Below are 26,584 nucleotides of genomic sequence, written 5' to 3'. Positions count from 1 at the left end.
TGAAAAGGTTGGAGGTTCAAGTCCACTCAGAGGCAACTCAGAAGAAAACCCTGATGATCCACTTCTGACAAACCAGCCATTCAAAATCCTATGGAGCACAGTTCTACTCTGACACACGTGGGGTCACCATGAGTTGGAGTTGCCGATAACTGGTAACCCAGCCTCCGAGTCGCTAGAAGGACCAGGCCATTCTCTGAGAGACGAGGGAAGGCCAGTCCCCACCAGTGTCATCTCAGCCCTTAAGCACAGATGTCTGGTCACATACATAAGAGACTAATCTTTGGAGGAAGAGTGCAGACTCCGAGCCTGCAAGAGGAGCTGAGGCTCAGAAGATGTAGGGAAGTCAGAGAAAACCCAGAGGGCCAGAGGAGGAAGTCAACTGGCCTCTGACAGTGACTCCAGAGAGAAGAAAGACACTGTGGGTGGCTTAGATTAGAGTGAAAATCCACATTTTTGCCACTTTCAAGTAAGGAGAGCTGTGTACCTCTGGATAAGCAAGGCCTATCAGAAGCTTAAGGTCCTTGGGTGGCGGAAAAATTTGCACTCCACTACAGCCAGAATGCTCCATTTGAGTAAGACTTCATCTTGCTAACTTTGGCTACATTATCAGAAGCGACTAATCCCTGCAGAAGGACATCATGCTCGGTAAAGAAGAGGATCTGTGAAAAAGAGGAAGACCCTCAATGAGATGGATTGACACAATGGCTGCAGCAATGGGTTCAAACATAACAACAACTGTGAGGATGGCACAGGACCAGGCAACATTTAGTTCTGTTGTACAGAGGGGTCACTATGAGTCAGAGTCAACTGGACAGACAGTGGTGCTGTGGAAGAAAGGCCTGGCAGTTTTTTCCATGAAGATTACAGCCAAGAAAACCCTATGGAGTGGTTGTCTCTGGTCATTAGTCTTGGGTGGTCATCTTGCATCCTCCTCTCCACATCCATCAGCTCACATGTGGTAGCTTCTGTGCCTCTTGCTGGGACAAGGTAAAGTTTCTGCAGTTCTTGAGTTCCTTTAGAGGCCCTAGGAGACTCAGAGGACAGTCTCAGGCTGTCCTGGTGGAAGAACCCAGTGATATTTCTTCTCGTGAGTGACTGCCTCCTCTGAGAGTCTTAGGCAGACCAAGCCAAAACCAAACCCATTGCCATCGAGTCAATTCCGACTCATAGAGACCCTAAAGGACAGAGTAGAATTGCCCCATAGTGTTTCCAAGGAGCACCTGGTGGATTCAAACTGTTAGCAGCTGAACTCTTAACCACTACACCACCAGGATTTTCCCTTAGGCAGACAGTGGGGCACAATTTCCCTGTGTTCTCAGGTCCGCAAATCTATCAGGCTCCTTTCCTTTCCTATGCTATGAGAGTCTGACCCTAGAAAGGGCAGGTGAGGGGCTCCTTCTCAGGTATTCAGAAGGGCCTAAGCTCTAGTCAAGGCTCTTTAATCACGTGGTTGGAATTTCCTCCTTGAGGGCAGATAAAGAACAATTGTATCATCACCTTCCGTCCCAGTCCTACATGCTAAATCCTGAAGGCTCTAAGCTTGATATTTAAACTTTTACAATCCAAAATAACTTCTTTTTCCTTCTTTCAAACACTTTGCTGCTGTACTTCATAGCTTCAGTGACTGCAGAGTCTTCTGTAGATTCACAAAGTCTGTTTAAGAACCCAAAGCTGCAAAGTTGACCCTTTTTTTCTTTTCCTTCCTTCCTTCCCTCCCTCCCTCCCTCCCTCCCTCCTTCCTATGTCATCCCTACCCAGATGGCAATGGTGGTTCAGTGGTAGAATGCTCACCTTCCGTGCCAGAGACTCGGGTTCGATTCCCAGTCAACGCACCTCATGAGCAGCCACCACCCATCTGTCAGTGGAGGCTTGTGTGTTGCTATGATGCTGAACAGGTTTCAGCGGAGCTTCTAGACTAAAACAGACTAGCGAGAAAGGCCTGGTGATCTACTTCCAAAAATCAGCCCCAGTAAACCCTGTGGATCCCAACAGTCCGATCCACAAGTGATCACAGGGATGGCGCAGGATCAGACAGTGTTTCGTTCCATTGTGCATGGGGTTGCCGTGAATCAGGGGCAGACTGGCAGCTAACAGCAACACAGGGAAACAAGGGATTCTAGGGCTTGCATTCATGCAAACAGAGAAGATGAATATAAGAGCTAAGAGGGCAAAGATGTTAGCACCAGCCCCAGGTGTGAAGCAAAGATGCAATAGGGGAAGAAGAGAGGTAAACAAGACAGAAAAGTGGAGAAAACATAACATTAAAAGGAGTCGGGAGAAATGAGTCAGTGGAGTCACATTCTACAGCCCGAGGAAGGAAAGAAGAGGTTGTAGGAAGTGACTGCCTATGGGGAGCCAGTTTAATCATGGACAGTGCAGGAAATGGGCTGGGCAAGGAGTGGCTGCTGGGTCATGGGTGGGGATAAGGGTGGGTGATCACACCCTGAAGTTTTATTGCAGTGTCTACAATTCCTTCACCCCAAAATTGTTGGCACAGACCCAGGAGATAAACATCAGTTCTCTCCTTCGCTCTCAGGCACAATTCAATACAACCACTATTCTGGAAGCCAATATGGTGACCAACTCTCAACATTTCTGATCCACTTTTGAAAAATTGCAAGGATGAGCGCATGAAAGTGGGTCCAAGGATTCCAGATGAACCCAGCAAACTGATAAAACGAGACTAAATGGTGCCCAACCCCTCAGTTCTGGAACGCAAGAACCTCACACAAGTGTGGTGGACACAACACGTAACTACTCCAAGAACCTCCCTGCACCTGTCTTTACATAACTAATGCGGGATGACTCAAGCCTAGTATCTCCTCTGAGAGGATCATAAATTATCCTGTGAAGAAGGAAAACACTTGTCCAGATAGATTAAAGGACTTTCCAAAGTCTTAGTGGTAGCAAACCCAAGGATAAGATTCTTCTGTCCCTATCTCTAAATAAGTTCCCTAATTCTCGGCCTTAAATATGTTGAACATTCTAGACTTAAAAAAATGTTAAGGATGTGAGTGCTTAATCTTTCTTTTTCGAAAAGAAAGTTCCATTCAGGCACTGCCTTCACAGAATTGTGACACTAATTTGAGCAAGCCAGGAAAACAATAATAATAGCAATCCTGTTATTTCTCGGTAACCTCTTCCCTTGATATTCTACACACTACTGAAAAATAGCCTTAAAAAAAACAAGACTTCATAGCTTGCCTTCAAGTTATAGCAGGTCTATACATAAAATGAAAGATTTTACATTTATAGAACGACCATATTATCTACATTCTCCTTGTCTTCCTCACATAATTTGAAGATTTATTAGACAATGTCACAGAGCACTTCTAGTGTCTTTGGATAAAACCTGTTGCCATCGAGTGGATTCCGACTCATAGCTACCTTACAGGGCAGAGTAGAACTGCCGCATAGGGTTTCCAAGAGCAGCCGGTGGATTTGAACTGCCGACCTTTTTGTTAGCAGCTGTAGCTCTTAACCACTGCACCATCCGGGCTCCATCTTTGGATAAGGGGCCTAATAAATTAAACGGAGAAACCTATACCAAATGGAAGACTTATATTATTGGCTAGGTCAGAGCTTCTAAGAAACAATGTGTTACAAATCCTTGAATGTACGCGTCTTAATTTGTTAATGCTGCTATAACAAAAATACCACTAGAGGGTAGCTTTGATGAACAGAAATTTATTTCCTCACAGTTCTGGAGGCTAGAAGTCAGAAAGCAGGGTACGGGCTCTAGAGGAAGGCTGTGTCTGTCCACTCTGGGAGAAATCCTTGTCTCGGCTTCTCTAGCGTTCTTCTTGGGGTTCCTTGGCATCTCTCTCTCCCCCATTCACGTTCGCTTGCTTCTGTGCCTAATCGGCTCTGTTTATATCTAAAAAGTGGCAGGTTTAAGACCCCCTACGCTGATATGGCCTCACTAACATAGAAAACACTACTCCCAAAGGGGATTACATCCACAGGTATAGGAGTTAGGATGCCAGTACATACTTTCAGGGGGACATAATTCCATCCATAACAGTCTGCAACCAAAGTGTTTCTCCCAAGTGTCCCAAGGAATGGAAGAAGGGAATGCATCAATGCTAAAAATATTCACAGGGCATGATGCCACATTTGCCACTAGCATAAAGGCCAATCCCAGATAGCTTTGCCTGCACTCTTTCAATACTGCAAGTGCAAATCAAATCGTAGCACAAAGCTTTTCCCACAATTTAAAAAAGAAAAAAAAAAAAAAAGAAAAACACAACCCTCTCCTGGCCTGGACCATTTTTTCTGAGCCTGTTCATTTTAGGTACGAAACAAAAAGAACTTGATCAGTTTTCCCCACCCCTTTCAGAGCAACATTTGCAGTATGAGGATAATGGCATGAGGAGAGAAGAATTTATAGTCAGGCTCACACAAACACCAAGATATCAAATATATGGGGTTCATCCAAAGGAGGTGCCGTGCAGTTGGTGATCACAAAGGGAAACCCACCGAAGGGCTAGGGAAGAGAAGGAAGGCAGCTCTCCCACGAACACACCGCAGGCACCGCAGAGGCAGAGAAGAACGACTTTTGGCAAAACCGGAATAAACAAGCAAATCCCTCTCCCTTTAAAGCTGGGAGAGCTACGGTTCTAGCTGAAGTTTGAGCTGCAGTCTCTAATACACTAACAATACACTAACGTCTGCTTATTGGTTTCCTATTCTCTAGAAAGAGCCTTGGAGGTGCAGTGGTTAAGTGTTTGGCTGCTAACCAAAAGGTTGGCAGTTCAAATCCACCAGCCGCTCCTTGGAAACCCTATGAAGCAACTCTACTCTGTCATATAGGGTTGCTAGGAGTCGGCATCGACTCTATGGGTTTGGTTTTTTGTTGTTATTTTTTATTTTCTAGAAGGAAAGTGGCTTCAGCTCTCTCTCTGTTTCTTTCTCTCTCTCACTACTTTACCTACGGATAGTGTAAAGAACAGCATAGAATGAAATATAATGGCTCAAATTTAAAAAGTATACATTTTTTCACTGCCCTCATCCCCAGAAAATGTCAGCCAGTGTCACAGAGTTAAAATATGTTCATTGTGGTGTATAAAATATTATTTTAAAGGAAAAGAGTACTTACAATGTGCCAGGCATTGTGCTAAGGGTGTTAAACATCAACTATTTGAATTGTCATAATAGCCCCATCTGTCTTAGTTATCTAGTGCTGCTGTAACAGAAATACCATAAGTGGATGGCTTTAACTAACAGAAATTTATTCTCTGACAGTCTAGGAGGCTAGAAATCCAAATTCAGGGCACCACCTCCAGGGGAAGTCTTTCTTTCTCTGTCAGCTCTGGGGGAAGGTCCTTGTCTTCCCCTGGTCTAGGTGCTTCTCAGCACAGGGACCCTGGGACCAAAGGATGCGCTCTGCTCCTGTATCTTCTTGCTTGGTGGTAATGAGGTCCCTCTCTTCTCTGCTCGCTTCTCTTTTTTGTATCTCAAAAAATACCAACTGAAGATACAACCTAATCTAACTAACATAGTAGAGGTTAGGATTTATAACATACAGGATAATTCCATCAGATCACAAAATGGAGGACATCCACACAATACTGGGAATCATGGTCTAGCCAAGTTGACACACATTTTGGGGGGACACAATTCAATCCATAACAACTATTAAAAAGATTCTACTATTGTCCCCATTTTACAGATATGGAAACTGAATCAAAGAGTAGATAAACATCTTGCCCAATATAATCCAGCTACTAAACAGCATAGTTATATTGAAACTTCAGCATTCTGACACCAAGGGCCAATTCCCAATCATAATCTAACAGCCACATATATGTTTTTGTTGTTGTTAGCTACTGTCCAGTTGTTTCCAACTCATGGCAGCCCCATGCACAACGGAACAAAACTTGCAGGTTGGACAGCATTCCTTTGTAATCCATATAGCATTTTCATTAGCTGAATTTTTGGAAATATATCACCAGGCCTCTCTTCCTAGTCTAACTTAGTCTGGAAGCTCCTCTGAAACCTATTCAGCATCCTAGCAACACACAAGCCTCCACTGACAGACGGGTGGTAGCTGCACATGAGGTGCGTTGGCCATGAATCGAACTTGGGTTCCAGCGTGGGAGGTGAGAATTTGTCACATAAATAGATCCATTAAAAATGTGAACTCCCTCCATTAGAGAAACATGGGAGAACCTAGGATCCAGGCTACTGGGGTATTTCCAAAGCACCAAAGGATGCCGCTGAGCTACTGTACCCCGATTGTCCTGCCTCTGGAGCAAGGTAGCTAGCTGAATGTCATTATATTTGATAGATCTGTTGGAATTAGAGCTTAGGAATTTAAACCCTTATGCTTCAACATCATTTTTCTATGGAACTATGCACATGAAGGAGTTCCTGAAAGCCAAGCCCAGTGACAGAAGCTTTTACAGCCACTGTAATTTTGATCCTGCTTCAGAGGTCCAGCCTTTGTGTTATAATCTTTAACTGAGATTATAAAAGGTGAATTAACTATGAACAGGAGCCCTTCCCATGCCTCTGCTGGGGCATGGCCTTCACAATTTCATGTCCTGTGGCTACAGGAGTGTGTGCTTCACGAGAGCTCATGGCTGGTAGGGGCCTTAAAGGTCATCCTGCCTTGTGACTAGAGTGAAAACGTGCCAGCAGAAAGGTCAGCCCCAACACCTTGCCCTTTTCTTCCTGACAGTTTGGAGACAAAGTGAGAGTCAAAAGAAATCATAGTTCATGACCAAAGACAGAGAAACGAGGCCACTGAGAAAACTATTTATAGTTACTCTCAGACTGGTAGCAAGAAACAATTTCTTGGGGTGCATCAAAAGAATAAAGATGTGGATTGTATTTTAAAGCAGTATAAAATCTGGGGGGAGGATTGCCTTTACAAGGAGAAATATAATTGAAATAGTTTGTGAAGATTAGATCTGGGACCGTCTCTCTATTCAAAATAGGAAAGGGGTTTTCGGGAATACGGTTCCTCATTGCTTCTCATCTGTGAGTCACACTTGGATACTCACATGGACTGTTATAACATAAAGTGAAATGAAATGTCTAAAATTGTCATAATTGAATCGTGTCCCCCCAAAATATCTGTCAACTTGGCTAGGCCATGATTCCCAGTATTGTGTGATTGTCCACCATTTTGTTGTCTGATGGGATTTTCCTACGTGTTGTAAATCCTACCTCTATGATGTTAAGGAGGTGGGATTAGCGACAGTTATGTTAATGAGGCAGGACTCAATCTACAAGATTAGATTGTGTCTTAAGCCAATCTCTTTTGAGATATAAAAGAGAGAAGAAAGCAGAGAGACATGGGGACCTCATACCACCAAGAAAGTGGAACCAGGAGCGAGTGTCCTTTGGACCCGGGGTCCCTGTGCTGAGAAAGTCCTCGATGGTGAAGATTGATGACAAGGACCTTCCTCCAGAGCCAACAGAGAGAGAAAGGCTTCCACTGGAGCTGGCACCCTGAATTTGGACCTCTAGCCTCCTAGATTGTGAGAGAATAAATTTCTCTTTATTAAATCTATTCACTTATGGTATTTCTGTTCAGCAGCACTAGATAACTAAGACAAAAATTAAATGCCTGAGAATTCAAATAAAAGAGAAAGACTGGAATTTCTTAACATATATTTATGTTTTATGAGAAAACAATTCACAAAAAGATATAGTGATTTTTAAAAAGAAATAAAAATCAAGGTGTCAGAGATTTCAAATGGAAGCAATTGGGTTTGGCGAGTCGAATGGACTGAGAACAAGTGAAGTATTTTCTTCTTACTATCCACATTTCTTGGGCTAGTTACTTAATATCTCCAATAGTAAATGTCCCCAGCTATACAATGGGGATAATAACTCCTTCCTTGTCTCTGAAAGTTGTTGTGAGGTTTATATATAGTAAACCAAAAACCTAAACCAGTTGCTGTGAGTGGATTCTGACTCATGGTGACCCCACGTATGTCAGAGGAGAACTGTGCTCCATACAGCTTTCAGTGGCTGATTTTTCAGAAGTAGATCACCAGGCCTTTCTTCTGAGGTGCCTCTGGGTGGACTTGAACCTCTAAACTTTCAGTTAGCTTCTGAGCGTGTTAACCATTTGCACCACCCAGGGACTCCTTTATACACAATAGCATTGGTAAAATGTTTGGCATTCCTTCTTTTCCTTCCCCACTTCCTTCCATTTTAATAATCTCCCAGGAACCAGAAATATCCTGTGCAAAAAGCCTTCTTCCAAAGAAATACTTTTCTGAGCAAAGTTTTAAAACCCCACTACAACCCTATCTATCCCAATGACATTATAAAATATTCATTTGATCCAGTAGTAACACATAAACTTGACATTACAGTATGTTACCAAAAATTATTATATTTTATTTGTGATATACTTGCTGTCACTTTTTTTTGAAATATAATTCATAGGAAATGTTTCTGAATTTTTTCTCTGTGTAACACGATACTTCTCCCCATTCACTGAAGCCACAACCTGCCAATGGGAAGTGAATTAAACACCCATGACCTGCATTTTAAGTTTTTAGCATCACAGAACACTGCAAATGAAATCTGGACCCTATAAAAACTTATGCTTAAAAGAGACAAAAGTCATATGCAAACAACCAGTTTTTATGAGGCATTTGTCTGGTGGGCTAGTAATTTACATCTAGAACATAAATTTATATGGATAGATTTCAAATCAAGCCAAAAAAAAATACTGTTTATCTAAACGACATCAAATTCTTCTTTTGGAACAAAATGGAAATTTTAAAATTCTTAAAAATAAATATTGCACATTGATATGTAGGGACCACAGTGGATGCTAAGTATTTTGCAGGAAGAGGCTGTCGATTCTTTCAAGACAACACTTACAGTCTAGATAAAGCATACGGTGGCATATTGTCATTTTGATTTTCAACCATATTCATTTGGGGAGCAAATAGTAAAAGAGTCATGCTTGTACTTCCATATGCTCTCCCAATGGCTTTTGGTTTTTCAGAGGATGTTTTCAAATTAACCTCATCAAAAACACCGCTACTTTATAGAAATCCCAATAAGCAGGAATTTATCACTCAAATATCTGATTGTGTCTGGAAGAAATGACAGCAAATTATGTTTTATTAGGACATTTATACACCGTGCATGTGACTAGATAGAGTGTAACTGTAATGCACATGGATATGTGTGTATATATATCATACATATATGCCATCTGCATATGTATAGTATTTTAGAATCATAATTTCATTTTCTTTTTGTATTACACCGTCACTTTTGCTGTGCAGTTCAGTACCACGTTATTTTCATTTCAACCACAGCTGCATCATTGCTGCTGCCAGAATCTCTGTTTTTTGGAGAAAATATATAATTTAAAATTGTTTTTTTTTTCTTTTTTTTATCAGAAAGGAAAGTCATCAAGAATTAGATTTTATTTTAGGAACAAAGTAAGGTTTCATGGGAGAAAAAAACAAAGCCTTGGTGTAGAGAAGGTTTGTTCATTTTCTATAGCATTACGAAGTGTCCGTATGCCTTGATATACCTATCAATGTTTGCATCATCCTAATGGGAGAAATGACTTAATGTAACTCTGTTTTGGTGTCTCAGCAAAGGTAAGTTGTCTACTTTGAGAGCTCGGAGTTTTCTCTGACTCGGGAATTTTATACTACTGCATTTGTGAGTGAAACCCCAAAGTCTGCCCAGCTCACTTGCTGCCTCAGTTTCCCCAAGTAGAAAAGGTGGGTGGCCGGTGGGTGGAGGAGGAGGTGACGGGAACTGGCTGGGAACTTACCTTGTGGTGGAGTTGTCTTAGAATCAATACCTTGTGTTCATACCAGCCTAGGTAAGCGACAAAGCCGTGGTAAGATGAAGAAAGTGTAATTGAACTGATGCTCTATTATTTCACGCCCTCTAGTGTCTCTCTTTCAACGCCATCATGGAAGAGCTAGGAATCTCACTCAAGAATCAGAAAAAGTTAAAGAAAAAGTCAAGAACTAAGGGGAAATCTTCCTTCACAAGTATCCTTACTTGCCATCAGAGACGAACTCAGAGAAAAGAGACTGTGGCATGATCCAAGGAAACATCTGCAGGAAACTTTCAGGGAACAGAAAAGGATATGCTCGTGGCCGACTTTCGGTGAAAAGATTTCTGACAGGCGTGCCAGGACTTTCCATACATCTGTGCATATAACTCCGGTTATGTATACAGATACAAGAAAACGCGAGCTGCAGACTCTCACATAGACGGCTATTCCTTGGGAAGTGACACCAGTTCTTTTGAAATGAATTTGTATGCTCATGTATTTTTCATTTTCTCTTCCCCCCCAAATAAATTGCTGTGAGTGCTTTCTAAATAATAATAAAACAACAGGGTTTTTGTTTTTGTTTTCCAGAATAAGTCTGAGTGTCCATTTGTTCCCCATTGCTCACTGCCATTCACAACATTGGTTACCAAGGGTCACCTGTGGCAGGGAGGTAGCGAGGGTAGCCAGGGTAGTCAGCACCAAAGAGCAATCTCTAATTGTGCCCTCCCCCCAATTTCTAGGTGACTGCACGCTGATATTGGCAACGTGTCAGTAGAAACACTTTCTCCCTCTTGGCCAGCTGCCTCAGTCAGGCACCTTTCATATTTGTGGTGCCTCGGAATGTCATTCGGTGCCTCGTCTCATGCCCATTTGGACTTGATCCCAGGGGCAACTGTCCCCTTATACTCCCCACCCCGCGCTACGTCTCTGATCCCGTGGTTGAGTTTGCTATTCTAAAAAATCCTCTTACCTGTTGGCGTCGTGGTTAAGCATTTGGCTGCTAACCAAAAAGTCAGCAATTCAAATCCACCAGCCATTCCTTGGAAACCCTGTGGGGCAGTTCTGCTCTGTCCTAGAGGGTCGCTATGAGTCAGAATCAACTCCACGGCAATGGGTTTGGGTTTTTTTTTTTCCTTACCTGTTTAGATAAAAAACATTTGCTGTGGAGTCGACTGTGACTCATGGCAACCCACGTGTGTCAGAGTAGAATTGTGCCCCGTAGGGTTTTCAATGACCGATTTTTCAGAAGTAGATTGCTCGTCTTTTCTTCTGAGAAGCCTCTGGGTAGACTTGATCCCCCGACCTTTTGGTTAGCAGCCAAGGGTGTTAACCATTTGCACCACCCAGGGACACTACCTGTTCAGATAGACACAGTCGTTTCTAAGTTAAAAATTCTTTCAGTTTACGCCAAGTATCTAGTTACTACAGTAAGATGAAACCATTCATCTCTGTGTTTCAAAATCAAATTTCATAAATAGTTTACATGGCAAAGGAGAAAGAAGAGCACCATAGACACAAGGAAAGTATTAGCCCAGGAGACAGAAAGGGCCACGTAAACCAGAGACTTCATCGGCCTGAGACCAGAACTAGATGGTGCCTGGCTACCACCAATGACCGCCCTGACAGGGAACACAACAGAGAGTCCCTGATGCAGCAAGAGAAAGGTGGGGTGCAGAACTCAAATTCTAGTAAAAAGACCAGACTGGAGGAACCCCAGAAAACATGGCCCCTGGATTCTCTATCAGCCTAGAACTAAAACAATTTCCGAGGCCAACTCTTCAGACAAAGATTAGGCTGGACTATGGGACATAAAATGATACTTGTGAAGACTGTGCTTCTTAGCTCAAGTAGATACATGAGACTAAGTGGGAAGCTCCCACCCTGAGACGAGATGAGAAGGCAGAGGGGGTCAGGAACTGGTTGAATGGACACGGGAAATCTGGGATGGAAAGGAAGAGTGTGCTGTCACAGTACAGGGAGAGCAACTAGGGTCACATAACAATGTATGTATACATTTTTGTATGAGAGACTAACTTGAATTGTAAACTTTCACTTAAAGCACAGCAATTTAAAAAAAAAAAAAAAAAAGAAATAGTTTACACGGCACTCAGAACGTCAGTGAGTATACGATAAAAGGATACTGGGAAGGGAAAACTCACCCAACCAATGAAAGTGCTCGCCACATTCTGGGCACCATTCCAGCGTCTGGGGATAACATGATGAGGAAGACAGATATGGTTCGTGCCCTCACATAGTCTACTGTAAAATGAAGAAGAAAAGCAACGTATTACTCAAAGCAGGATTAGCACTTCCTCTAGGGAAGTCAGATGCTAAAGGAACACACCAAAAAAAAAAAAAGCCTGTTGCCGTCAAGTTGATTCCAACTCACAGTGACTTTATAGGACAAGGTAGAACTGCCCCATAGGGTTTCCAAGGAGCAGCTAGTGGATTGAAACTGCCCACCTTTTGGTTAGCAGCTGAGCTCTTAACCACTGCACCATCAGGGCTTTAAAGAAGCACACAGCAGAAGTATTTAACCTAGAGCAGGGGCAAAGAAGGCTTCCTGGAAGAAAAAAACGTACGATCAGACAAGTCACTCAGAGTTATTCAGTGAACGGAGGTACAAAAGACGGGGCAGTCAGTGTTCCAGGCTGAGAGAGTAGCATTTTTGAACGGATGGAAATGCAACAGAAGAGGGCCAGGATGTTGGAGGAAACAAAAGAACTTGGTGTGACTAAAATGCCACCTTGAAGACTAAGGTGCGCCTGACCCAAGCCATGGTGTTTTCAATCACCTCCTATGCATGTGAAAGCAGGACAATGGATAAGGAAGACAAAGAAGAATGGATGCCTTTGAATTATGGTGTTGGTGAAGAATATTGAATATACCATGGACTGCCAAAGAACAAACAAATCTGTTGGAAGAAGTACAACCAGAATGCTCCTTAGAAGCAAGGATGGTGAGACTACATCTCACGTACTTTGGACGCGCTGTCAGGAGGGATCAGCCCCTGGAGAAGGACATCATGCTTGGTAAAGTAGAGTGTCACCGAAAAAGAGGAAGACCTTCAGTGAGATGGATTGACACAGTGGTTGTAACATTGGGCTGAGGACGGTGCAGGACCGGGCAGTGTTTCCTTCTGTTGTACGTGAGGTCACTTTGAGTCGGAACTGACTCGATGGCACCTAACAAAAACAACAACAAAATGTAAAATGCAAAAGGATGTGACGGATCTGGAGTCCTTGTATGGTACAAACAGTTAACATACTAACTGAAAGGTTGGTGATGTAAGTCCACCCAGAGGCACCTCAGAAGAAAGTCCTGGTGATCTACTTCTGAAAAACCAGCCACTGAAAACTCTAGGAAGCAGTTGTACTCTGACACACATGGGGTCACCATGAGTTGGAATCCACTCGGCAGCAACTGATTTTTGTAGTGGGCCTGGCAGGTAAGAATCACTCTGGCTAAGGATAGAGAAAGAACTGACTAAAGGAAAACTGGAAGGAGGAAGACAGGGAGTTCACCCCGCAGGCTCTCTCAGTCACCCAGGGGTAGGATGATATCGTGCGTGGCCTGGGCCAGAGGAGTGGCAGATAAACTACCAGATGACACCAAAAAACAAAACCAAACCCGTTGCCATTAAGTCGATTCAGACTTACAGCGACCCTATAAGGACAGAGTAGAGCTGCCCCATAGGGTTTCCAAGGAGTGGCTGGTGGATTTGAACTGCTGACCGTTTTTACAACCATACGCTCTCTCTACTAACTCTTAGAGGCTGTATATTCTCAGTCAAACCCTGCTCAGTCCTGGTATACAAGATCTCCGAGCATCCCCTCCACAGCTTCAAGAGGTTGGCACTCTGCATTACTATCTCCATCGCAGAGAAGGAAACTGCCAGAAAGGACGTTAGGGAGCTCAACCGAGGTCAGACTGATTTTTTAGTTAGAGAGGCAAGACTTTCACTTGAATGTAGAAGATTCCAGAACCTGGACTGTTAACCACAAACACTACACCATCTTATCTTTGTATTTTAATACAAATCTTGACTCACTTTTTAAAGAACTAACCGCAGAGTAATTAATCATCTCCTACCATCTTGGAGTAGAACTGACGGCAAAATAGCTATCAGCGTCTCCTGGAAGCAGCACTGAAGCATACCAAATGCCAAAGCATTTCAGTAGAAAAATGTCATGTTCTAGCTCTTAATATTTAATAAAATGAACTCCTCACCTAATCTCTGGACTAGCTGTGTTACTCATTTGAAATTACTCTTTGAACACCTCTCATTCCCAAGGCAAGCCATTCAGGTCACATTACTGAAGACACACGAATAGCATGATGTGATAGACCCTGTGAGCTGCTCAAGCCTCTTCATGCTTCCATCAACCTCAGGGGAAACCATTAGATTGTGATCTCCCAGCTGATAATAAACTTCTAGAGGAATGAACCTAATTATCCCTTTTACGCTTCAGTCACTCTATGTAATCTGTCCAACCTCTTGCAGTAAAAAAAAAAAAAAAAAAAGTTGCTGTCGAGTTGATTCCGACTCATAGCAACCCTAACGGACAGAGTAGAACTGCCCCATAGGGTTTCCAAAGAGCAGCTGGTGGATTTGAACTGCTGACCTTTTGGTTAGCAGCAGAGCTCTTAACCGCTGTGCCACCGGGGCTCCTCTCTTGCATGTAATGAGTAGTAAACAAAGACTTGTCATTGGTGGTTCAGTGGTACAATTCTTGCTTTCCATGCGGAAGACCTGGGTTCCATTCCTAGCCAATGCACTTCATGCCTGGCCACCACCCATCTGTCATCGGAGGCTTTCATGTCGCTATGGTATTGAACAGGTTTCAGCAGAGTTTCCAGACTAAGACAGACTAGGAAGACAGGCCTGGTGATCTACTTCCTATGGATCACAACAGTGTGATCCTCAATCGATCATCGGGATGGCACAGGACCAAGCAGCATTTAGCTCCGTTGTGCATGGGCTCACCAGGAGTCGAGGGTCAACTTGACGGCAGCTAACAACGACATAATGAAGGAAAAACCTCCCGCACACACATCATGTAGATATCTGCTACATGAAGACAATACAGTCCTTGCCTTTGAGAATATTAGAACTGAACAGGTCAAATTTCAAAGGCAAAGATTTGTTGAGACACTTGATTTTTGGAGGCCATAATTGTGAATGTGGTTGAGTTTTCCTTAGATTTGCATCTCCGTCTGCTCACAAGGAACACATGCTGGTAGATTCTTCAGTCGGAGACCAAGAAATATAGTCATCTTAGGAAGGGAGAACACACACAACATAAAGATTTTCAAGTAACCAGTGTTAAGAGAAAATTTTAAATGTGTTTATAATTTCTTCAGTACTTGCAGATCTGTCATTAAGCTACTTGCAGAATCTCTGAAAAGGCAGACTGCTTTTCCTTGTCTTCATGAAGAATTCTGTACCTAGGGCAGTAAATTAAAGTGAGACCATTTTTAAGAAAGCCTCACCAAGATTTAAAGTAGTTTGGTGGCATTAAGGATAATAAGCCAAATTTCAGTGATGAAAGAAACATTCTCATTAAAGGTTTAAAAAATGACACTCAAAACTCCAATGTAGGGATGGAATTGAGTCTGCATTATCCCAAGGGACCCAACATAACAAATGACAGCTAGAGTTTTAAGCTCATCATAACAACATACAATTAGTTTTGACCTTTTCACAACATCCTAACAAATGTAGTGATTCATAAGCATACATGTGGCAAATAAAATTAATTGCAAGGGTACCTTTCACTGAAATGTTTAATGATCCCATCATACAGATTTCCTGGATGATTTCCTTCTGACTTCCTCTAGAAAATAATGCTATTAGGAGCTATGCACCAGGTTAATTTCATCGAACCAGAACCAACCAGCATCTACAAACCGTGCCTGGTTCATGCTGTCCTATTTATGGGGAAACTTTTAGCTATCCTCCTGTCTCTCCTCACCTCCATCTCTCCATGTCTGAACTTGGCTTAAACGTTCAGGTCAAATGACACGGATTACAAGAAACTTTCCCTGACTCCTTCCCCTCTCTCCACGGACCTTTAGCTGTACTTAGTAAGTTTGACTAAAGTCATTTGGCCCATGTTTGATAACCTGTACAAGAATTTTGTTTCCTTTCTAAATCAGCCCCTCTATCACCACTCCAAGTGGCTGGCTCACCCATGGAATGTGCAAATGAATCCAACCGAGGCCACAAAATCACCCTCAAAATGAAACTTTACTCATCTTCTCCCTTCTGAAACTCTCCTGGAGAGAACTTGGGTTCATATTTTCCCTCCTTCCTTCTCATGTTTTCCAGATTATCTTTACCCAAAATATATAATAAATGTTTACAAATTCCCTGAAACTCACAAAGCACGTCATAACTTTCAAGCAAATGTCCCTGTCTGGAAAATTCTTCCTGAATGGGAGATGTATTAACATTTGCCTTGGCAACCTCGGACATCATTTGTGAAACCAAAGACAAAAGTCTAACTCTGACCCTAAAATTAAGTAACATGTTGGCACAGGTGACTACACGCCCGCAAAATGCAAAGATTCAGGACTAATAAACTAAAAGGAAGGAATAAAGGAAGGCAGAAAAGAAAGAAGGGAGGGAGCAAGGTAGGGAGGCATGGAAATAGAAAGAGAGAGAGAGGAAGAAAGGAAGGAAAGAAGGGAAGGAGGGAAAAAAAGCTCCTGAGATGAGTTAAAGAACAACTAAGCAAAACCAAAAAAACCTAACCCTGTTGCCTTCAGGTCGATTCCAACTCATAGCAACCCTAGAGGACAGAGGAGAACTGCCCATAGGGTTTCCAAGGAGTGGCTGGTGGATTCGAACTGCCAACCTTTTGGTTAGCAGCCGAGCTCTCAACCACTGCCCCACCAGGGCTCCAAAGAGCATCTACCTTCACATTTATAAGGAGGATAGACTGGAATATGGAGCTAAATAGTTCTATTCCAGCACTGAAGAAGGAAGAAAGAAGGACGTAAGCTGTAAGCTGAAGGAGGTAGGTTGTAACTGAGTTGGACACTTTGCTAGTTATGGTCAAGTGCTAGCATCAGTCATTAAAGGTGACAAACATCAACTCCTTGAAAGAACTACAGGGCTTCTAACCTGTCTGAGATGGCTTAAATATTATGCTTCTTTAGAGTAGAAAAATGGGCAGGAAGATCTACCAAAGACACAGCCAATTTTATTGCTCTAGCTGGCATCAAGAGTCATTTAAAACTTTATCAAATATGATTTTTCATTTTACCCCTAAATTAGCTACCAGGGATGAAAATTGAGAACAATGAAACATCAAGTATCCTGCTTTCTGAAAAATGCCACAAAACACGTGGCCAGGTTCACCTTTCAGGTCTTATGAACCATAACCCCAGCCATGCCCTCATTACCCGTTCCTGTTCCCCAACCATGAAAACAGAGATCTACAAAGGACAAAGCATGAGAGACTCTTACAATCATCTGCCTATTGAAGAGTGCCGCCTTCTCCTTACGGGCACAGGAAAGGGGTCTTCCCCACCACCACCATCACCAGTCAATGAAGGGGCTCCAGGCAAATCCATCAGAACACATGGGAAGCCTTAAAGCTAGAAAGGCTGGCATACAGTTTCCCAGTGGATACTTCTGCAAGTGACTAGCTAAGATAACCCCACCCTATCTGAGCAGGTGAGGTAGATGATTGCAGACAGGGTGGCCTTGGAACAGCCCACATTGCCACTCTTTAGCACAGGGACACTCCAGAGCAGCTTTGCTTTATGCAAAGGATGAACAGCTATTCAGAGAAAGGAGTTGGAGCTATCATGAGTATATGTTTTCAAACTACTGTTTTTAGAATATTATTCCTCACTTTGGATCTTTCAAAAGACACACCATTATCTCTAATCATAATCTCAAACCACAGTGACATTTTCCACTTTACATTCATTCCAGGGGCTACAGTCATCCCTAAAACAACAGTTTTCTCACTGTTGAGCTATGCCCTAAAATTTTCATTTCAAAGTACATTGCTTTTAAAGTTAAAATATCAGGAAAACTATTCATGTAGCTATCAATCATGAAAAGGTGGTAATTTTGCAAAGTCAGAGGTAAAAAGATTCTTTTATTGATAGTATAATTAAAGACATCAGAGAATTATAGGGAGAATCAATTTAAGATCAAAATATTATTAAAACTGTTTCCCTATGGATAAGATTTAGTAAGTCAATATTGTAGATGAAAATCTAAAAGAAAGGGACATTGGTGGTTCAGAGGTAGAATCCTCACCTTCCACGAGGGAGACCCAGCTTCAATTCCCAGCCAATGCACCTCGTGCACAGCACCACCCATCAGTGATGTCCATCAGCGGAGGCTCGCATGTTGCTATGATGCTGAATAGATTTCAGAAGAGCTTCCAGACTAAGATAAACTAGGAAGAAAGGTCTGGTTATCTACTTTTGAAAATCAGCTAATGAAAATCCAATGGATCACAACAGTTCCATCCACAACTGATTATGGGGATGGTGCAGGACTGGGCAAAATTTCATTCCATTGTGCAGAGGGTTGCCATAAATCAGAGGCCAACTTGAAGGCAGCTAACTACAGCAACAAATCTGAAAATGTCCATGATCATCAGCTCATCTTACGCTGGTGGTTCTCTGAATGCCTTTAGAGGAACTGGCCATGAGATACATCAAAAGCTGGTTGGGCACCACAGAAGGGCCACTGGTTCTCAGGTGAGTTTTTGTCGTTATTCGTCTTGACAAAATTATTTCTTTAAGGTCATTTAAACCTGTCCAGTTTTCCATCTAAGGGTGAAAGAAGGTGATTCTTGTATGTGGGTTTTATTCTTTAACTTACTCATTTTTTAGCTTTGGGCAAGTCATAAAATGTTCTCACTTAAGGCTCCTGGCAGGAACTGGGTAGCACAGTCAAATGAAGTAAGAAAGGCAAGTTTCATGAGGACCTGAATAGTGGGCATGGTTAGGGGCAGCAACAGCAGAGGGCTGTTACAACACTTAAGCCTACAGGAGCAAGGGGCAGGAGCAGGTCCTAAAAGAGGATCACCCAACAGGAGCTACAGCCTTCAGTGGAGAAATGCAGCCACTGCAAACCCAGAGCCCAGATGGCATGCAGTCATTGGAGCCATGATTTCACATTTTTCTCAGGCTCTGATCTTCTGGTCATGCCTCATATTAGCTGAACTCAACCAAGACCCACAGGCAAGGGACTGTAAACAAGTTGGAACACAGAGGTGCAAACATAGAATGTCCAACACAGTATTTTTCTTCTATATTAGGGTTTATGTGGATCAATACAATAAGTACCATTCAAAGCTAGTGTTACCATTAGGCATTTTGAAGTGAAATCCAATACGTCTTGAGAAATCTACTTTAGCACACGTGGTGGTTGTTGTTTGGTGCCGTTGAGTCAATTTTTGACTCATAGCAAACCCATGAGACAGGGTAAAACTTCCCCGTAGGGCCCTAGGATTTTCTAGGCTGAAATCTTTACGGAAATCCCTGATATCATAAGTTGTTTCTGGGATAGAGTAATAAGGTGAAATAAGAATCAATATAGCAAAATCTAGAAGTGGAAAGACAGGAACATGTTCAATGCTCAGGATTTGGAGTTAGGTAGATCTGGATTGAGTCTCTGCTTGGCCACTTACCGTGTGTGTGACTTCACTTCTCTCTAGACCTCCATTCCCTAAGGTCAACAGTGAAACAAATGACAGTCCTATCTCATGCCTGACACAAAGTATTATCTTTACTATCATCATCGTCACCATCATATTAATATGAAGGCTAAAGTTATAATGAAAGAAACTCTGCCAGGGTATCTATCTGGTGTCAAAGCAAAATCAGAGCCAGAAGAACTAGACAGTGCCCAGCTACCACCATCAACTGCTCTGACAGGGATCACAATAGAAGGTTCTAGACAGAGTGGGAGAAAAATGTAGAACAAAATTCAAATTCACAAAAAAAGACCAGACTTACTGGTCTGACAGAAACTTGAGGAACCCCCAAGACTATGGCCCCCTGACACCCTGCTGACTCAGAAATGAAGCCACTCCTGAAGTCCACCTTTCAGCTAAAGATTAGACAGGCCCATAAAACAAACAGTAACACACGTGAGGAACATACTTCTTAGTTCAACCAAGTATACGAGACCAAATGGGCAACACCGCCCAAAAGCAAAGACGAGAAGGCAGGAAGGTATAGCAAAACTAGAGGCATGTACACAGGGAACCCAGGGTGTAAAAGGAAAGGGGGAGAGTGCTGACTCATTGTGGGGATTGCAACCAATGTCACAAAACTATTTGTGTATAAATTTTTGAAAGAAACTAATCCGCGCTGTAAAATTTCAACTAAAATACAATAAGATAAAAAAAAAAAAAGAGAAATGTAATGGGCAGCCATGAGGTTCAATGTGTAATTCACAGTTAAACAGCAGTACCCAGTGGTCAAAGGGGCTGCCCTCCACCGAACCATAAAGTGGTGGTTCCACAAGTTCATACAGGGAATTCCTATACGACTGCCATCTTTAAATTCCAATATGGAGCCCGTCAAAGACAAACAAGCTCTAGCCTGGGTCCAAAGAGCAGGAAGGTCTTGTCCTAAGCATATTGTTGTTGTTGTTAGGTGCTGTCGAGTCAGTTCCGATTCATAGCGACCCTATGCACAACAGAACAAAACACCGTCCAGTCCTGCACCACCCTCACAATCGTTACTATGTTTGAGCCCATTGTTGCAGCCGCTGTGTCAATCCATCTTGTTGAGGGTCTTCCTCTTTTTTGCTGACCCTCTACTTTACCATGCACGATGTCCTTCTCCAGGGACTGATCCCTCCTGATAACATGTCCAAAGTACAAAAGACGAAGTCTCCCCATCCTCGCTTCCAAGAAGCACTCTGGCTGTACTTCTTCCAAGACAGACTTGTTCATTCTTCTGGCGGGCCACGGTATATTCAATATTCTTCACCAACACCACAATTCAAAAGCCTCACAATATACCAGTCTGTGGGATGTGGCTGGAACTTTCAGCAAGTGTCTTGACTCAGGCACACTCAAAAAAAACAAAAAAGAAAACCACTGCTGTAGAGTTGATTCCAACTCATAGAGACCCTATAGGATGGAGTAAAACTGCCCTATAGGGTTTCTGAGGCTGTAATTTTTATGGAAGCCGACTGCCACTTCTCTACCCAAAGAGGGGCTGGGGAGTTCGAATCACTGATCTTTCGGCTAGCAGCTGATTTACTAAAGGGACTGTTTACAGTGATGAGGGCAAAGGTTGAGAAAGACCTATAAGAGCTGCCATTATTGTCATAAGCCCAAAGGGGCAGAGGGAAGGAATGATGTTCCCTGAACCCAGTGAGGGCTTTAGTCATAGGAGAGAGGTCACTCAAAAGGAATTGTGACTGTAGGTACAGGAATACAGCATCTGTTGATACCACAGGCCACCGGGTCTGGGGAGGGGGTAGTATGGAGTATGATAAAACAGGACCTCTCATTGGCCAAACCCAACTAGAAGCCTCAGGGCCAGGGAGCCTGAGTGATGCAGTCTGGAGAAATTGGCCTCTTTCCAGCACTTGGAGGAGGGCAGAGAAGTGCAGAGAAAGGATCTGTAGGGATGATGGAGAATATCCAGCTCAAGCTCTGTGAAAAATTAAAACTAGGCACTTGCAAAATTATTCATAAGAAAAATACTCGTTGCCATTGAGTCAATCCTGACTCATAACAACCCTATAGGACAGAATAGAACTGCTCCATAGGGTTTTTCCAAGGAGCGGCTGGTAGATTCAAACGCTGACCTTTTGGTAAGCAGCTGAGCTCTTAACCATTATGCCGCCAGGACTCCATAATAAAAATTTTCAGACCCAGAGAATGTTGCCCATTCTTCAGAGAACATCAAGGACTGAAAAGATGTCAAACGTTTTAATAGAGCTAGTTAAGCTACTTGGCCAAACAGCAGAAAGAATCTCATATGTCTTTTTAGCAGTTATTTTAAAATATACTGGGTCTGGCTTCAATGCTCATCCAGAGCTTCAACTCACTCCATGACTAACCAGTTTGTCAGTGTCTTTTATTCCCTACTAAAATACTTGCCAAGAAATTTGGAAGACAGCTACCTGACCAACTGACTGGAGGAGATCCATATTTATGCCTATTCCCAAGAAAGGTGATCCAACTAAATCAGAAATTATCAGAGAATATCATTCATATCACACACAAGTAAAATTTTGCTGAAGATCATTCAAAAGCAGCTGCAGCAGTACACCAAAAGGGAACTACCAGAAATTTAAGCAGGATTCAGAAGAGGACGTGGAACCAGGGATATCATTGCTGATGTCAGATGGATTCTGGCTGAAAGCAGAGAATACCAGAAAGATGTTTACCTGTGTTTTATTGACTATGTTAAGGTTTTCGACTGTGTGAATCATAATAAATTATGGATAACATTGCGGAGAATGGGAATTCCAGAACACTTAATTGTGCTCATGAGAAATCTGTACATGGATCAAGAGGCAATTTTTTGAACAGAACAAGGACATACTGCATGGTTTAAAGTCAGGAAAGGTGTGCGTCAGGGTTGTATTCTTTCGCCATACATATTCAGTCTGTATGCTGAGCAAATAATCCGAGAAGCTGAACTACATGGAGAACAACAGGGCATTAGGATTGGAGGAACACTCATTACTAACCTGTGATATGCAGATGACACAACCTTGCTTGCTGAAAGTTAAGAGGACTTGAAGCACTTACTGATGATGATCAGAGACCACAGCCTTAAGTATGGATTACACCTCAACATATAGAAAACAAAAATCCTCACAACTGGACCAATAAGCAACATCATGATAAACAGAGAAAAGACTGAAGTTGTCACGGATTTCATTTTACTTAGATCCACAGTCAACTCCCACGGAAGTAGCAGTTAAGAAATCAAAAGATGCATTGCATTGGGCAAATCTGGGCAAAAGACCTCTTTAAAGTGTTGGAAAGCAAAGATGTCATCTTGCAGACCAAGGTGCACCTGACTCAAACCATGGTGTTTTCAATCACCTCATATACATGGGAAAGCTGGACGACGAATAAGGAAGAAGGAAGAAGAACCGACGTCTTTGAATTGTGGTGCTGGCAAAGAATATTGAATATACCATGGACTGCCGGAAGAACGAACAAATCTATCTTGGAAGAACTACAACCAGAATGCCCCTTAGAAGCAAGGATGGCAAGAGTACGTCTCACATACTTTGGACATGTTATTGGGAGGGATCAGTCCCTGAAGAAGGACATCATGCTTGGTAAAGGAGAGAGCCAGCGAAAAAGAGGAAGACCCTCGATGAGATGGATTGACACAGTGGCTGCAACAATGGGCTGAAGCATAACAACGGTTGTGAGGATGGCACAGGACCAGGCAGTGTTTCGTTCTGTCGTACACAGGCTCTCTATGAGTCAGAACCAACTCAACGGCACCTAACAACAACAACAAAGTACATGCGAGATAATATGACTTGAAACTGAGCCCAAGTTCTGTCTAGCCAGTTGGCACCATAACTGGAGGGAAGGCTCACAGCTTACATTATGCAATAGACACAAAAAGAATACCCATAGCTTCTGTGGAATTTCGGCAAACATCCCCTTCCTTCCCAGCAGCGCTGAAGGTGGAGGGTTCATCAGAGCAGTGAGTGCTGGACTCTGGCTGTTTTTCCCTATTAAGTTGACTCAGCATATGAATGAAGTTCTTCTGGAAAAGCATTTGGTTGTTGTGACTACTCAAGTTAAAATGTTAATGGTGGTTGTCTCTGGGTGACAGTGGTTTACGTGTTTATTTCTCTTCCTGTTGTTATCGTTGTTGGAGCCCTGGTGGCGCAATGGTTAAGAGCTCGGCTGCTAACCAAAAGGTTGGCAGTTGATATGCACCAGCTGCTCCTTGGAAACCCTGTGGGGCAGTCCTACTCTGTCCTATAGGATCACTGTGAGTCGAAATCGACTAGATGGCAACGGGTTTGGCTCGGACTCAGGGGAACCTATATACAAACGGTGCTTGGTCTTGCGCGGTCTTCATGATCATTGGTGTGTTTCTCTTCCTACCTCACTTCTCTGTGTTTTCCAAAATTTCAAGAATTCAAGAATGGAACAATAAAGTAAAATTTCTTGTTTAAAACACTGAACCCTAGCATTTTGAAAAATTTCTAAATGGCAAAAACAGTTTATGTAAGTGCCTGGAAATAGAAACATAACTTAGTATGGAGATAAAGACGAGAATAGAAACACAAGCTAGAGTTAATGAGGGTCTCCTTTTGTAGGACTGATCTCCAGTGGTCCTGCACACAGGAGCAACGACAGTTGTTTTCTCTTTGAGGTTCATAATATACCATGACCACGTTGGGTTTATCTTAGGAATTCAAACACAAACATATCAGTGTAATCTACCACATTATCAGACTAAGGAAAAAAAAAAGGTATTATATCACGCAATGCAAAAAGTAAAGAATAGCATCAAATAAAATTTTATTTCTATTATGATATTTTTAAAAGGCTTTTCGATGAGAGAAATTGAAGAAAATTCTATTAAGGTAATAAAGATTAAATATCAAAATCTAAAGACACCAAATATTATATTAATGAGAAACTTTAGGTGCCTTTCCTATAACAATGAAAACAAAACGAGTACAATCACTAATACAGCTACTATTTAACCTAGTACTGGAGAGCAGAAATCATTAGGGAGGAAAAAAAAACAAAAGAGAAAATGTATAAGGATTCTGGAAAGAAATAAACTGTTATTATTTGTAGATATTGTGATCATCTCTCAAGAAAAACCAACAGTGTCAACAGACAAACTATTAAAACTAACGAGAGTTTCTTCTTCAGGATTGCTAGATATGTGAGCGAACTACAAAAATCAACAGCGTTGCTTCACACCAGCAATAGCTACTTGGAAAATATCATACAAATGGGATCTTACTTATAATAATAAACACTATAAAGCATCTTGAAACAAAGTGAACCAAAAATTAACAAGAATACAATAGATAAAATTTTAAAATGCTAATAAAGGGCATAGACGATAAGCTGAATAGATGGGGACACAGTTAAGGCTGTTAATGGCCCGCAAATTAAACTACATACAAATCCAATGGCAACCCATAGTTGGAATTATTTTTCTTTTAAGAACAGGATGAACATGCTCCAGTATTTATATAGAAAAATAAAAGCCCACATGTAGCTAAGTCAACCTCTAAAAAAAAGAGGAAAGAAAGAAAACCTAATATACTTGATATTGATGTACCTCGGAATGACAGTAAGTAAAATAAGGAATGTATTGGCAAAAGAAGCAGACAAATTGACCAACAGAGAGAACAGAGCTCAGAGACAGATGCATATATATGTGGGAAGCTAATATATGACAAGGCTGGCATCATAAATTAATAGACAAAGGACAGAGTATTCAGTAGGTGATGTAGCCAAAAATGATTCATCACATGGAGAAAATAAAAGTGAATCCCTACCCCCAAACATTTCAAGTGTGGACTCTACATGTTGAAAGGTGACCAAAGGGGTGGGAAGGATTCCTTAATAAGCATTTTTTAAGTCTAAAAAGATAAATTCAACATAAACAATATTCTTTGAATAATAATAAAGACAAGAACTACAATGAAAAGATGAGCAAAGAATACAGCTCAGCAAATTAGAGAGGTGAGGATCCAAGGGTTAACAAGAATATGAAGAGATGCTCAAAATCAATAGCAACTGGAAAAATGCAAATGAAAACAGTATTTATTTATACGTATTACCTGCTGCTGTCGAGTCGATTCTGACTCGTAGCGACCCCATAGGACAGAGTAGAACTGCCCCATGGGGTTTCCAAGGAGCGGCTGGTGGATTCAAACTGCCAGTCTTTTGGTTAGCAGCCAAGCTCGTAACCAGTACACCACGAGGGCTACTTATACATATTAGTCTACCAAAATAAGAAAGCTGAAGCATGGCAATTGTAGACGAAGACGTGAGGACAGAGGTGACTGGTGTTGCCAGTCCAGACCGCAAAGGGACCCACCTTGACCAAAATGAGTATGTGCACATCCTATGACCTGGTAACTCCATTCCTGGGTTTATAAGCCAAGGACATTAGCATGCAGGTCCCCGGAGTACAAGAAAGGGGACGTTGGCTATGGCATCATTTTTAGTTGTAAAGAACTAGAGGCAATCTAGCTGCCCACCCCTGAGACAGGGTTTACGTGTGCAAGAACCACACTTATCACCAAGCCTGTTTCCATTTCTTCCAGAGTACACAGTGAAGCACACCTCCCAGCACCTTCCTTGAGGTTAAGTGGAACCATACGGCTGGATTCCAAACAAAGGAGCATTTGGCTGGAATTCAGTTGACCACTTGCAGGCCTGGCCATACAAAATCTTCCCTGTGCAATCCTCCCCGCTTCTTCCCCTCACCTGGCTGGAATGGAGATAACCCCTAGGGAAGCTTTGAGGTCCACGCATTGAAGCTGGTGGAGCCATAGGATAGAAGGAGCTTGAATCCCTGAATCACTGCTTGGAGGAGAACCACGCAACCAGGAGCACCCGCTTTGGATTGCTGATTTCAATTTAAATTTATTTTGAAATTTTAAATTTAGTTTTACACTTGAAATTAATTTAGTTTTAACTAATCTGATATCTTGTGAAACTCCTGAGATTTTGGAAGTTTATTCGTTACTCTTTTAGGGTTACCTTAACTAATGTAAGAGATAAAATGGGATGAACATATACCATGGAGTGTTATGCAGCAGTTAAAAGTAACAAGGAGCCCCGG

At 42.2% G+C, this 26,584-nt stretch overlaps 2 long non-coding RNA genes across 2 annotated transcripts in view; both read right to left on the bottom strand.

The window, feature by feature from the left end:
- Positions 1-11,985: 11,985 nt before the first annotated feature.
- The window catches only part of LOC111819580 (uncharacterized), an 82,325-nt gene continuing 67,726 nt past the window's right edge, over positions 11,986-26,584 (bottom strand). Inside the window, exon 5 of the long non-coding RNA XR_002823173.1 lies at positions 11,986-12,037. This is a non-coding gene — a long non-coding RNA (uncharacterized LOC111819580). The remainder of the gene's footprint in view (positions 12,038-26,584) is intronic.
- On the bottom strand, positions 12,918-18,194 carry LOC111819581 (uncharacterized). Its single transcript, XR_002823174.1, has 3 exons — positions 18,060-18,194; positions 14,404-15,226; positions 12,918-12,963 (listed from the first exon to the last, which is right to left on the bottom strand). It is a non-coding gene; the product is annotated as an uncharacterized LOC111819581 (long non-coding RNA).

Source organism: Trichechus manatus, unplaced genomic scaffold (assembly GCF_000243295.1).
Source record: "Trichechus manatus latirostris isolate Lorelei unplaced genomic scaffold, TriManLat1.0 scaffold00012, whole genome shotgun sequence".
Lineage (NCBI taxonomy): Eukaryota > Metazoa > Chordata > Mammalia > Sirenia > Trichechidae > Trichechus > Trichechus manatus.
This window is presented reverse-complemented; position numbering and strand designations above follow the sequence as displayed.